Source organism: Triturus cristatus, chromosome 2_2, assembly GCF_964204655.1.
Source record: "Triturus cristatus chromosome 2_2, aTriCri1.1, whole genome shotgun sequence".
Classification (NCBI taxonomy): domain Eukaryota; kingdom Metazoa; phylum Chordata; class Amphibia; order Caudata; family Salamandridae; genus Triturus; species Triturus cristatus.
This window is the reverse complement of record NC_140582.1, coordinates 492,247,149-492,259,654: the sequence shown is the minus strand read 5'-3', so window position 1 is coordinate 492,259,654 and position 12,506 is coordinate 492,247,149.

Here is a 12,506-nt window from a genome sequence, read left to right as displayed (position 1 = left end):
TGCATTTACAGCTATTGCATTTTACTCCAAAGTATTGTATTATTTACCAGCGCTTAGCTTCACTCAGCCTCCATGATCAATGTGCGTGCGTCATGTGGGGGGTTTTACATGGCCGTGCAAACCGTAGCGCGTGAAGCATGGGAAGATCACACCATAAGTGGCACCTTAAGCGATTTTTGGGACCACCGGCGAGACACATTTTTTGGGAACTTAAAATGTATTACCTGAGATGTAGATTTTTTTTCAATTGGAAAGACAGTATTTTACGTAAAAATTCAATGTCTAACCAGAGTGTTCCTCCCATCACAGGAAAGACACGGTGGGGTGACTTGGTAGATTGAAGACTAGTGGATAGCTCTGAAACAGGGCACTGCACGTAGCTCTTGGCACTGTAAATGTGATTGTCAGATATCTGCAATCACAAGTGAATGCCTCGTCACTATAGGCACTCTTGCAACATGGAAAATCTATCAGAGCTCTGCGCCAAGGATTTCCACCATTCCATTGGGTGAAATCTGACCGTTTCCTCCTTATTTCTCTTCCCTGCCTTGTCCCTCTTCTGATCTTTCCATGTGTTCACTTTCCTGGCTGGACGGCCATCTCTGGCTCTGCTAAGAGAAACGAGAAGGGGCAGGAAACAGGAGAAGGATGGAGAGTAAATGGAACAGTGTCACGGAAGAGTTAACATAGAGGGAGAAGAGAGGGAGAGCTAGTGATAGTGATAAGGTAGAGAGGTGAGTTAGGGAGACATACAGCAAAGATAGGACAACTAGAAATAAAGACACAGAGATGCAGGTAGAAGAAGAGTAGTTGAGAGATAGGTATGGCTTTAGAGCCAGTAAGAGAGAGCTGATGTTAGGAAAAAGGAAGTGTAGACCAAGGGAGAGAGGTAGGTTACGCAGATGTGAGGTAGAGTGGGGGATCAATGAGATGTTAGATATAAGGAGATAGGTCAATTAAAGAGAGTAGCGAGGATGGGAGAGAGGTAGGGAGGGAGAGGTACAGATAGAAGGAAAGATGAGGTGCTCAGAGAAAAAAGGTGAAGAGAGTAGAAATAGTGCATGAGGCAAAGGGAAAGGGAAAGTGGTGAGGTAGAGCCCAAGGCAGCAGTAGGGAGGTACAAAGATATATAGAGAGGAGTAGACAGGTGAGATAGAGAGGATAATGTGAGATAGAGGCAGTATGGCAAGGGAGGGGGACAGTTCTGGACGGCTCCTGGACTGGATACTCTGCTGATAAATGCTCGCCCTCCCATTCTTCACCTTAAATACTCCCAAGGTCCGAACTTTCATACACAGAGGAGTATTGTAGACGTCCTTGAGGGGCCACCTGGAGCAGGTATATTGTATCCCACGACCACCTGACCCGGCATGCATTACTGGCTTTTGAGCTGCTCTGCCTATTCCGCGATTGGGGATGATGCGGCCCAGTAATTGGACGCAGCTCTTACTCTAGAGGAGAACTGGATGGCGCATGGCTGTCTGCCCAGAGGGGGAGGTGCCGGGCAGTGATGGCTTCCCTGCCGAATTTGATCTGGCCTTTATTCCTGTACTCACGCTATGATTGTTTTATGTGCACCAGGAAGCCAGGGACACCGGAGTGCTGTTTCTATTGATGCGGGCGGTTTCATTGCTATGGTTTTGAAACCTGGCTCCAATGCATCAGATCCCACTGGCTATCACCCACTCATGATTATTAACACAGATACCAAGGTGCTCTGCAAAGCTCAGGCTCTTAGACTGCGCTTGGTGATTTCCCAGTTAATCCATGATGACCAATGCAGTTTTATACCTGTGCGTAGTACCACCATGAACCTGAGGCGGCTGATGCATGTCCTTGCATGAGGTGGAGGGTAGAGATGAGGAATTGGTTTTATGAGAAAACAGGGCTTTTTGCAGCTGTCCTCCCACTTTTTGCCCCCATTTTTGACTGATACTGGTGTTTTCTGACTCTGATTGGGTCCTGGGCCCTGCTAACCAGGCTCAGGGCCAGTGCTCTGTTAAAAGATATATGGTAATTAAGTATAGTTGTGTACAAGAAGGGTACAAAGTTCCTCTACGAATCAAGATAAGGAGAGGTGAGATACTGTAGTGTGGGGTAGGTCACTTGTGACCCCACATTTGTAGATAAAAAAGGGGGGTAATTCCCCTTTTCGGAACTAAGGCTCTCACGCACCCAGCAAGCTAGGTGTCATGCTTCATCATATGAGCCTGCCCCTCGTCAGGTCGGCGCTGCAATACCTGACGGACACTCGGACCGGGGTTCTTTATCGGGGATCTATTGTTCCTGCCGGTGGGTGCAGTGGGGGTGAGGGGCCTAGTGTTTGTAGATGTGGGAGGGGGGTGAATCTAAAACAGGTCAGTTAGTCCTAACAACGTGTTTATTATGAAGGTAAACTGCCTGATTAAAAGAAGAGAGTGGCAGAGAACTAGAGGCAATGTGTCTAGCTATGTGTGCCCTACTCTTGAGTGATTGACATGTTTCATGCCATAAATGTCGTAAAGATCTGGGCACTTCCTCAGGATCAAAGTGAATGCTATCTACATCCCGGTTCCGGCAGCAGGGCAGGTCAAAGGCTCGACGCGTGTTCATGCTGGACCCAATCGGTGTCCACTTCACCTGCCGGTACTGTTGCTAGTAATCACTAGACAGCAGTGTAGGTTATTGACCTAAGAACGTGGTACGTAGATTCTCACTTAACCACGCAGTGTAGATAGCGTTCACTTTGATCCCGAGGAAGTGCCCAGATCTTTACGACTTTTATGGCACGAAACATGTCGATCACTCAAAAGTAGGGCACACATAGCTAGACACATTGCCTCTAGTTCTCTGCCACTCTCTTCTTTTAATCAGGCAGTTTACCTTCATAATAAACACGTTGTTAGGACTAACTGACCTGTTTTAGATTCATCCCCCTCCCACATCTACACACACTAGGCCCCTCATTCCCACTGCACCCACCGGCAGGAACAAAAGATCCCAGATAAAGAGCCCCAGTCCGGGTGCCCGTCAGGTATTGCAGCACCGACCTGACGATGGGCAGGCTCATATGATGAAGCATGACAGCTAGCTTGCTGGGTGTGTGAGAGCCTTAGTTTCGATAAGGGGAATTCCCCCCTTTTTTATCTATAAATGTGGGGTCACAAGTGACCTACCCCACACTACAGTATCTCACCTCTCCTTATCTTGATTCCTAGAGGAACTTCGTACCCATCTTGTACACAGCCTTGTAGGGGCATGTACGTTGGACCTCGATAAACTTGCCCCTGTGTCCCTCCTTTTGAGATACATAATTAGGTATGGTTATCATTGGTTCTGAAAACCTACCTGTAAGCTCCTAGTATGTGGTAGGGCATGTAGGTTTAGAGGCCCAGCAGATTTTATGCACTTGAGTGTGCACTGCTGTGGTGTCTGCTGTCATTTTAAAATCCAGCCCTGCCTTGCAGACTTCTTTAAAAATAAAACTATTTCCAAATTCGACTTTAGAATTGAAGGTATTTCCAAAGTCTTAAACTACCTTATTTTTACATATAAGTCACCCCTACGGTCTAACCTAGGTGCTCCAAGGGTAGGGTGCCATGTTAAAATAATTAGGGACATCATAAAATAAAATATGGCGAGGGAAAAACTGCCAATATTGTTTTTCCTCATCGTAGCACACTAGCTCCATAGGCTAACATTGGAAGGCTTTATTTAACTTTAGTAAATTCTAACTATCGACAGGAGTGAGCTAAAATAATAATCAAAGTGTTAAGATAATAGAATGAATCCAACAACATGCCAAGGTTGGATTTAATGTCACTATGACAGAAAAGAAGTTATAGAAATTGCTTCTGATGTGCCTGAATCCAGCTCAGAAGCAGCCTCTCCTGACTGGCCAGCCTTTGACAGGCTAAGCCAAATTGATCTGATGAGGTGTAAAATGGCCTGAAAGGAAACAAAGATCAGCTGGTTTGAGGAGATCTCCATGCTGCAGAGAAAAAGTAAGAATGGGGCTGGGTAGCCAAACTGGTCTTCAAAGAGAGAAAGACATTAAGGACAGGATCCAGGCCCACCCCCACTTCCTGCACCTCCAGCCAGATGGGACCCTCTGTAATTGAATTAGCAGAGGGGCTGGAAGGGGACTTTTAGGTAAAGCTAGTTGGGTTAGCCAGACCTGAAGTTCCAGGATAGATTTTCTCCATTTTGTTTTTTGAGGAACAGTGCTTTCTGGGACAAGAAAATGCCACACTTCAGGGGAGGTGATCATCATTGAGGGTGGTCAAATGTGCCCCCCTGGTTGCCAGCCCAGAAACCTGGTTAATTATGGGAGAGCTGCCCAGCAACTCAGATTCCTGCCTGAAAGAAACAAGAAGAAGGACTGCCTTGCAGTGTTGAGCAAAGATAATGAGTGCTGTGTTGAAAAAATAAAGCAGAAGGGTTCTGCTTTACCTTATACGAAGGGTCAGAAATTACCTGGCAAGGGAGCGCCTGCATACGAAATGATGAAAGATATTGGATTTTATACATGTACCTGGATTTTTGAATGGCATGAGTATACCGCTTTTGATAAAACTGGAATGGCGAGCAAAAAATACAAAGGTTTTTTGGCAAATATCCCTGTACTGGGGGCGAGTGATTGACATTGTTCAGCATTCCCTACATCAATTGTTCTCTATGCATTTGTCACCCTAAGTGGGAAGGGTATGCCCAGACATGGGTCCTGTGCTCACCATGCCACTAAAGTCAAGCTATCCTAGCTGATGAGGGGTGATACCACCAAAACCAGTACTAGGATGCTTGTTTCTGGGCCAGGCAGAACCTGGCCTGGCAGTTCGGGCTGTAATGTTCCCATGGGGAGCAGGGTCAAGATTAATTTGCATAGGGCTGTGTCCAAACTGGAATGGCGTGGTGAGCAAAAAACACAATGGATTTAGGCCCAGATCTCTGTACTGGGGGTGGGTGTTTGACATTGGTCAGCATTCGTTCCATCATTTGTTCTTTTTGCAGATGTGCAAATGAAGCACATGATACATGAGAGAAATTGGCTCATAAATGTGAGGTTGACATCACTAAAATGAAAAATGTGAGAAAGAACTATAAAATCCATTTGACCTGTTATAAAATAAAGCAATTGGGTTTAATGACCTTAAGAGCTCACACTGAATATTTGTTTGAAAAAACAAGGGAATAGAGGGATTTGAAGAAATATAAAGAAAGACAGCATGAAAAAAGAAAGCCAAAGAGTCAGAAATCAGAATAAAGGGTTCAGTTACTGACCCGGAGACAGGAACAATTTTAGAGTTTCTTGTAAGAGAAGTACACAGAGGGAACTTAATGCATGTCCCTTGAACGAAAGCTGATGTTTATGCTTTCACTAAATTTTTTCTAAATTTCTAAAATTGCAGAAAGAGCCTAGAAGGCGGTAGAAGGAGGCACCTGGGCTTACCATGATTTCACAAATGCTGTGGACTGATTTAAGTTCATTGTTTACAATTGTTTTTCCTAGTGACTTGTGATCTGAGTGTAAGGTTGCTTGACCAACTGAAGAGCCTCCTAATAATAATATTAATTGGGCAAAAATCTTTAAGAACCTCACAGGAGCTGAAAGAGTCACTGCATGCTGATTATGAGAGGATTATGCAGACTTTCAAGAAGCACAGTTGAGTCGATGATCCTGAGAAAAATAATGTCAGAGGTTTCATTTCTGCTTTCTTTATGAGTTTATGACCAGAGCATATTAATCTCATTCAGCAAAGAGAAATATGCTGGCAGACAAAGAGTATAGATGAGATTTTGAAACTGGTCAAATACAGTAGTGATTGTTGTGATGTGATGCAGAAAAACGTCAAGGAGAAACTAATTGTTGCCCAGACAAAGCAATTTGAGAGGAGTCGTCAAAATCAATTGATGGTTCGAATTTGGATTCTGTGCAGTCTAGAAATGCTGGAATGAAAGGGGGGACTCAAATGCAAAGTGTGAGAACGGGAACTGAGTCAATGCAAATGCAAGTTGGTGGAAGAGAGATGGTGAACAATTCTGGAATTAATGCAAATGTTGAATTGTTGAGGAGGAATACTGCTTGTCATTTCTGTGGTAAAACTGGGCACTGAAAGTGAAACTGTAGACAAAATCTAGATAGAATTCAGAATTATTTTGTTCCTCTGATGCAGAAAAATATATTGACAATAGTCTAAACCCAACTGACTTCTGTGCAGAGTACGCATGATTAGAAACCGTTTTGCATGAACATGTCTACAGACCCAATGTTGCGGCAAAACATTAAAAACAAAATGCCATATAATCCAGGGTACCAACAGAATGCATTGATTCTGACTAATGATTCTACTCAGATCTCTTCTCAGTACTACTTGCAGCAGTCCTGGATGTGCCCACAGTGGCCTATACATTGATGGTGAAATCAATGGCCACACTGTTTAATTTTTGATTGATACATGAACTACCAATTCCACATTCTGTTCTCTGGAAGTTGAAACCTACCGCTGTCAGGAAGAGAACTCCAAATTGTGGGGGTCAGTAATAAACAAATTGTTAATCAAGTTACAGCATATGTTCCAGTTAAAAAAGAGCAAATGGTAAATTAACATCAGTTCATTTTGTGTGATTCAAGTCCTGTTAACTTGAATAACAAGGAGACTTGCTTTGCAAAACGAATTGTGTGATTTACTGTACATTATATAGTGTTGAGATAGAAACTCAAGATTATGACTCAGTGTTTAAAATAAAATCACAGGATTTAAGGGTTCCATTGTTTCAGCCTTAACAAAAGATGACCTACCACTGCTGTCAAAGAAGAGGTGTGGAATTTCTTTGGTAAAGAGTTAGAACTGATAACAATTGCTGAACCAGTTAAAATTAAAGTGAAGCTAGATGCAGTTCCCCCAAGAATTAAACTATATAAACTTTTGAAAGAGGCAGAAAAAGGAATTAAAACAGTTATTGAAAAAAATGATTGAGGAGGGAATTCTTCTGGAAGTATTTGTTAGTCCTTGCAACTCTTCTGTGATGAGGATAAAGAAACCAAATGGGAGATGGCACATTGTTCAAGTTTTAAGAATAATCAACAATCTTGTCATTCTGTGTTTTCTGGTGGTACTGAAATCAGCAATAATTTTGTTCCGTATCCTATCAGATGCTTAATGGGATACAGTCATTAACTTATGCCAAGCGTTCTTCTTGATTCCTCTCCAAGAACAGAGAAACATTTTATTTCCATTTCAATTCCAAAATAGAGTTCTCCTTTGCTGTAGAATTCCACCAGGTTTTACTGAAAGTCCTTCAATTTTTAGTCAAATCCTGAAGAAAGATCTTGAAAATTTGAGGTTGCCCTGTAATTCAGTCTTGGTCCAATATATTATTGCTCTTCTGGTTGCATCAACGATAAAAGAGGGCTGTAAACTCGACACAATTGCTTTGCTGACTTATTCAGCTGATAGTGATCATAAGGTTTCTCCAACAAAGATGCAGTATTGTAAAAAGGAAGTAGTTTATCTGACTCATCACGTTGGAAAAGGTCAGTGGCAGCCCATGCAGGTAAGTGCAGTGGGGCGGACAGGGGGTGTGAAAGTGACAAACAACGGTATAGGGAATGTAAAAAAAACAACACTTACCTTGCGCTCAGCGATGCGGCAAGCGCAAGGTAAGTGGTTTAATTTATTTATTTATTTTACATTCCCGATCCCATCGTTTGTCACTTTAAACACCCCCGCCCCACCCCACCATGATTACCTGCACGGGATGCTACTGTAAATAGTGCAAGGAGAGTCTCAAAAGAAGACACTTCTGCAGGTCTGAAAATGAATCCTCCTACTACCCAGAGGGAGGCGAGGTTGTTTCTGTCAGGGCCGGACTGGTAACTGAAACTGGCCCTGGCAAACTGCTCGACCATCCCCCATGGGGGGGCTGAGGGGGTGCGGTCGAGCTGTTTGCAATTGCCGGTTTCGGCCGATTTTGTTACCGGGGCAGATATTGCAGGCCCAAGGTAACAAAAACGGCCCTACCCTGGCGGCCCACCTGGGGAATGCCCGGTACCCGCTACGGCCAGTCCGGCCCTGGTTTCTGGGAATTGTTGGCTACTGCCATATGTGGATTCCAAATTTGTCCTTGATTTCAAAACCTTTATTAAGTTTAGCTCACAGTGACATAAAGGACTTGGTACCATTTGATGAAGAATGTTCAGAGGCATTGCAGGCATTGAGTGAAAGTTTATGGCATACTTACGCCTTTGGAATGCTGGACTATAATCTGACTTTCTTTTTGTATTGCCATGAAAATGGTGGGTGTGCATTACCGATTCTTACCCAGATGCATGCTGGGATCATGAGACCAGTGGCTTACCTTTCAGCTATATTGGCTCTAGTTGCTGTAAGACTTCCTGGATGTTTGAAACTGGTGGCAGCTGTTTATGCTGCCATAGACCAAAGCGGAAGGAATAATAAGGGGCATACATTAATTGTATATGTCCCACACTCAGTTGATATCTTATTGACACGTACACAAACACAGCACATGACAAATAGTCGATTAACTAGATATGAGCAAATCATACTGGCATCAGAGAAAATCTCGATTGAGGTGTAATTCACTTAATTCAGCGACATTGCTTCCGATTCCAGGCAAAGATTGTGAAGACAGGTGATGATGAATATGAACATGACCGCATCAATTTCTGAATTATGTCCTAAACCAAGACCAGATATTAAAGAAAATCCTTTGGACATGGCTTATCAGACTTTATTTGTGAGGGTTCTCGTTAGAGAGACCAATATGGAGCACTGAAAGCTGATATGCAGTATGTTCCATTTCTGAAATTCTTGAAGCATCCTACCTGCTGAATGAAACCTCAGTACAAGTGGCAGAGTTGGTTAAATTGACAAGAGGTTGTTGCCTGTCAAAAAATTTGAATGTGCTGATTTATACTGACAGCCAGTATGGCTATGGTGTGGTGCAATGTTTTAGTCAGCTGTAGTCCCAGTTAGGCTTTATGACAACTTCTGGCACTTCCATAAAGAACAGTCTCTAAATATTTGATTTGTTAAAAGCAATACAACAGCCAAAAGAGATTGCTGTTGTCAAGTGTGCTGCCCATAAGGCTGGAAGAGATTCAATTACTCTTAGAAATAACTATACTGATCAGGTGGTCAAATATTGTGCACTTAAGAAAGAAACCATAGCTAAAAAACAAAACAATTAGATGAATCAAGAACAAATTCTTTACAGAATGAAGAAAATTTACATTGTTTCTTATTGATTTCAATTCAAACTTCTTTAAGTGAATTGAGACAACTTCAGGAGGTCTCTACAGAAGAGGAGAAAAAGAGACGGGAAAAAATAAGTTACAAGAAAAATCATCGGGATTAATATACCTGAAGGACTGGGCTATTCTAAGGCCCAGCGGTGCCAGGGGACAACACCTGAAACCTTCGTGGGTTACCTGTTCCGGCGTACAAAACACAGAGACACGGGACACTTCCTGCGGCGTCAAAGATCAGTATTTATTTACTGCAGGGATACAGAAATCGCAAGAAGTACACAACGTGTAGGTTCTGAGAGACTGCTTCAAATTGCAAAAGTGGATCGCTCCTTTTATACACATTTTCGTCATTGAACAACATGGCGAACAAAAGGTTACAGCTCAGTTCCCACAGTAAACTTCAAAAAGGGTCGCATTCATGTTTTCAGAAACCCGGAACATAATTACAGCAGCATTGCCGGTTCCCAACTGTGAAAACACGTTATCCCCACATTAAACACATTCCATTCTGACTGTAAACGAATTAGGAGAAGGGACAGAAACAGATGCAAAGGAAAAACAAGGATGAACAACAGATTGGAAAGAATGTAGGGAGTAATATCGGAAGCATGATTGCAGGATCAAAGGATCCGTGCCTAATGCATGCACGACTGAAACAATAGTCTAGCACGGCAAGATGAGCCTCGAGCGGAGCCATCTGCCCTTGCAGTGTCATCCCCCTCATCATAAAGACAACCTCAAAGGAACACGTGTCCTCCGCAAAGGTTTGGGAATCCCAGGGTCACGAAGCGGACAGTGTCCGTTCGCTGGCTACTTGAGGGCAAGAGACAAAATGGATGCCGTATCTAAAATGGAACCCGAGGGTTTCAGATGGACATACCCACGAATGAGACGAACCATACATAGTAGCGTAGCGAAAACGCGTACACCCACTAAACTCGTCATTTGCGGTTCGTAGATACCAAACTCGTCCATATTCGAACAAACCCAAAATGTCATTACGATTCTCACGGAACCTCAGACGCTCCTTTTGCCCTCATGTAGGCAAGCACTAGTCAAGATCAGAATCGATTTCGATATTCATCAAATCGTTCAGTTGTTGCTGGAACATCATTCTATCCATCAATGTCTCTTTGGTAACAGATGGCCGTCTTATACACGTTGTAGCACAGAGGCCACATAAGGCAGGACCACACTGCACACAAAGACAACACATGAACAGAAACGTTACAACAACCCCTATGATCATCAGAATCTTCCAACCCCAAGTTGATATCAGACCCCAAAACCATCCTAGAAGCGTCCAACCACCTTTGTCCACGTGTATGGACTCGGAGATCTTATGTAACTTCGAGATGGCTTGGTAAACAGTTGGAGCGTTGTCAGGGATGAAAATGCAACAGCTCGAATGGATCACCTTGCACACACCACCTCTATCTGCAAGAACAACGTCTAGAACCATACGGTTCTGCAACGTCATGAGTCTATCCGCCTGAAGTTCTGCTGTTAAATTACCAAGAGCACTTGCAGTTATGTTAGCAGTCGATTCTACCACACGGGTCAACTGTCTTAGGTTCCTACTATTAACCATAGGTCCCCAAAACGGCAAGAAACCCTTAAAGAAATCTCCTGCTTCTTGACCGGCAGTGTCCTCTTCGCTAATAACGCCTCTCACAACTCTAGTCTTGTGATAGTCTGAGGCAACCGTAAAAGTCGGTGGCAAAAGATTCGCAATATAACAGGTACCCGAGAAGTCACGGGGCAACCATGTATATGCACGTTCATAACATACGAAATAGGTACCCTTGGCAGTCAGGAAAACAGGGGAAGAGAGCATCGGTAGAACATACGTATCAGTACAAGCACTCTTCCCAAGCTGGGCTCTCGGATTTCGACCAAGACCTTTCAAGCAGAAATTACCGAGGTGGGGTACGATCCATATTGGAGACGAGCTCTTAAGCTGTCTATCACCCACTGACATACTATACTCAGCCTCACTCAGATCTTTATATGCTTGCACCTCTTCATCTGGAATAAGCGATGCATCAAAAATATCTCTATCTAAATCAGCAATCGCTATCGCCAAAGGCTTGTGGTACGGACCAGGACCGAAGTTTGCAGAACGTGGCTCTCGACTGGGGTAGGAATCTAGTGCACTACGAAACATAGTTTGGAATGCTCGAGCTGACCCCTGAGAGCTGTAAGGAAGAACCAAATACGGAATACCCCTATCCATGGTATGTGGCATTAACCCACACACCCAACAGTTGGTAGTATTCATCACCAACTGATGCTGGTGTAGGAGTTGAACGAAGGAGTTATTCATGAATTCCGCACGTCTAACCTGTTCATGTTGGGGCAGAGGATGAAAGGAATGTGGAGAAACGGTGGTAATAGAACTTAGTTTAGGAGAAAAAGTAGGTGAAATGGAAGGCAATAACGACTGTATTCCAAAATACACTCCACCCACCAATAGCATAGAAACAGTCAGAAACAACAGGAATACCTGGAACAGAAAACATTTTGTTCGTACAATCTTATGCAATTTTGATCTTTGCGCCGACATCCTTTCTACTTCCAACAGCTCAGAGAACGCCATCCTCTAAAAACCGTGCGTAACGTTCTTGACGCACTTCGTTCTGAGTAGCGATTATCAATTGCCAGGAGTTCCCAGGAATCGACAAAAAGTAACCGACCTAGTATCAGGAACCTGCCAAACAGAAGGAAGTACCCGTACGGCCCTACATTCAACCCGGATGATAGGTTTTCCTAAACAAACATAAAAAAATCTCTTAGCTGTAAAAAGTACACATGAAAAGGAAACTCAAAAATCAGTAAAGGATGCAATTGTTCTTAATGTTCGTGGCAACAGTAAAGGACAATATTAGTTAAAAAAAAGATGTTATTAGTCTTTGTCATGTGAACGAAGAAAATATCGGCTTCTTCCAGGTCAAGTCTGCTCTTCAAATAATTGTTCAAATTGTGAAACAGTGTTCAATCGATCAGATGACAATTCAGACCTTGAGTTCTCCAAAACTGACGACTCAACAGATGTGTCTGGCTGCAATGTATTGTTTCCTACAGGTTGAGCATCACTAAACGGCACAAAACATAGAGGGGTCTCGGTTTCCGTTGCCGCAATACCAGTTCTCACCCAATTATCCGCTGGTGAAGGGATCGGAACCTTTTTGGTATGGGTGGCATGCACCCAGTTCTTTCTGCCTTCCAACCGAACTGCAGTCCTTGTAGCCAG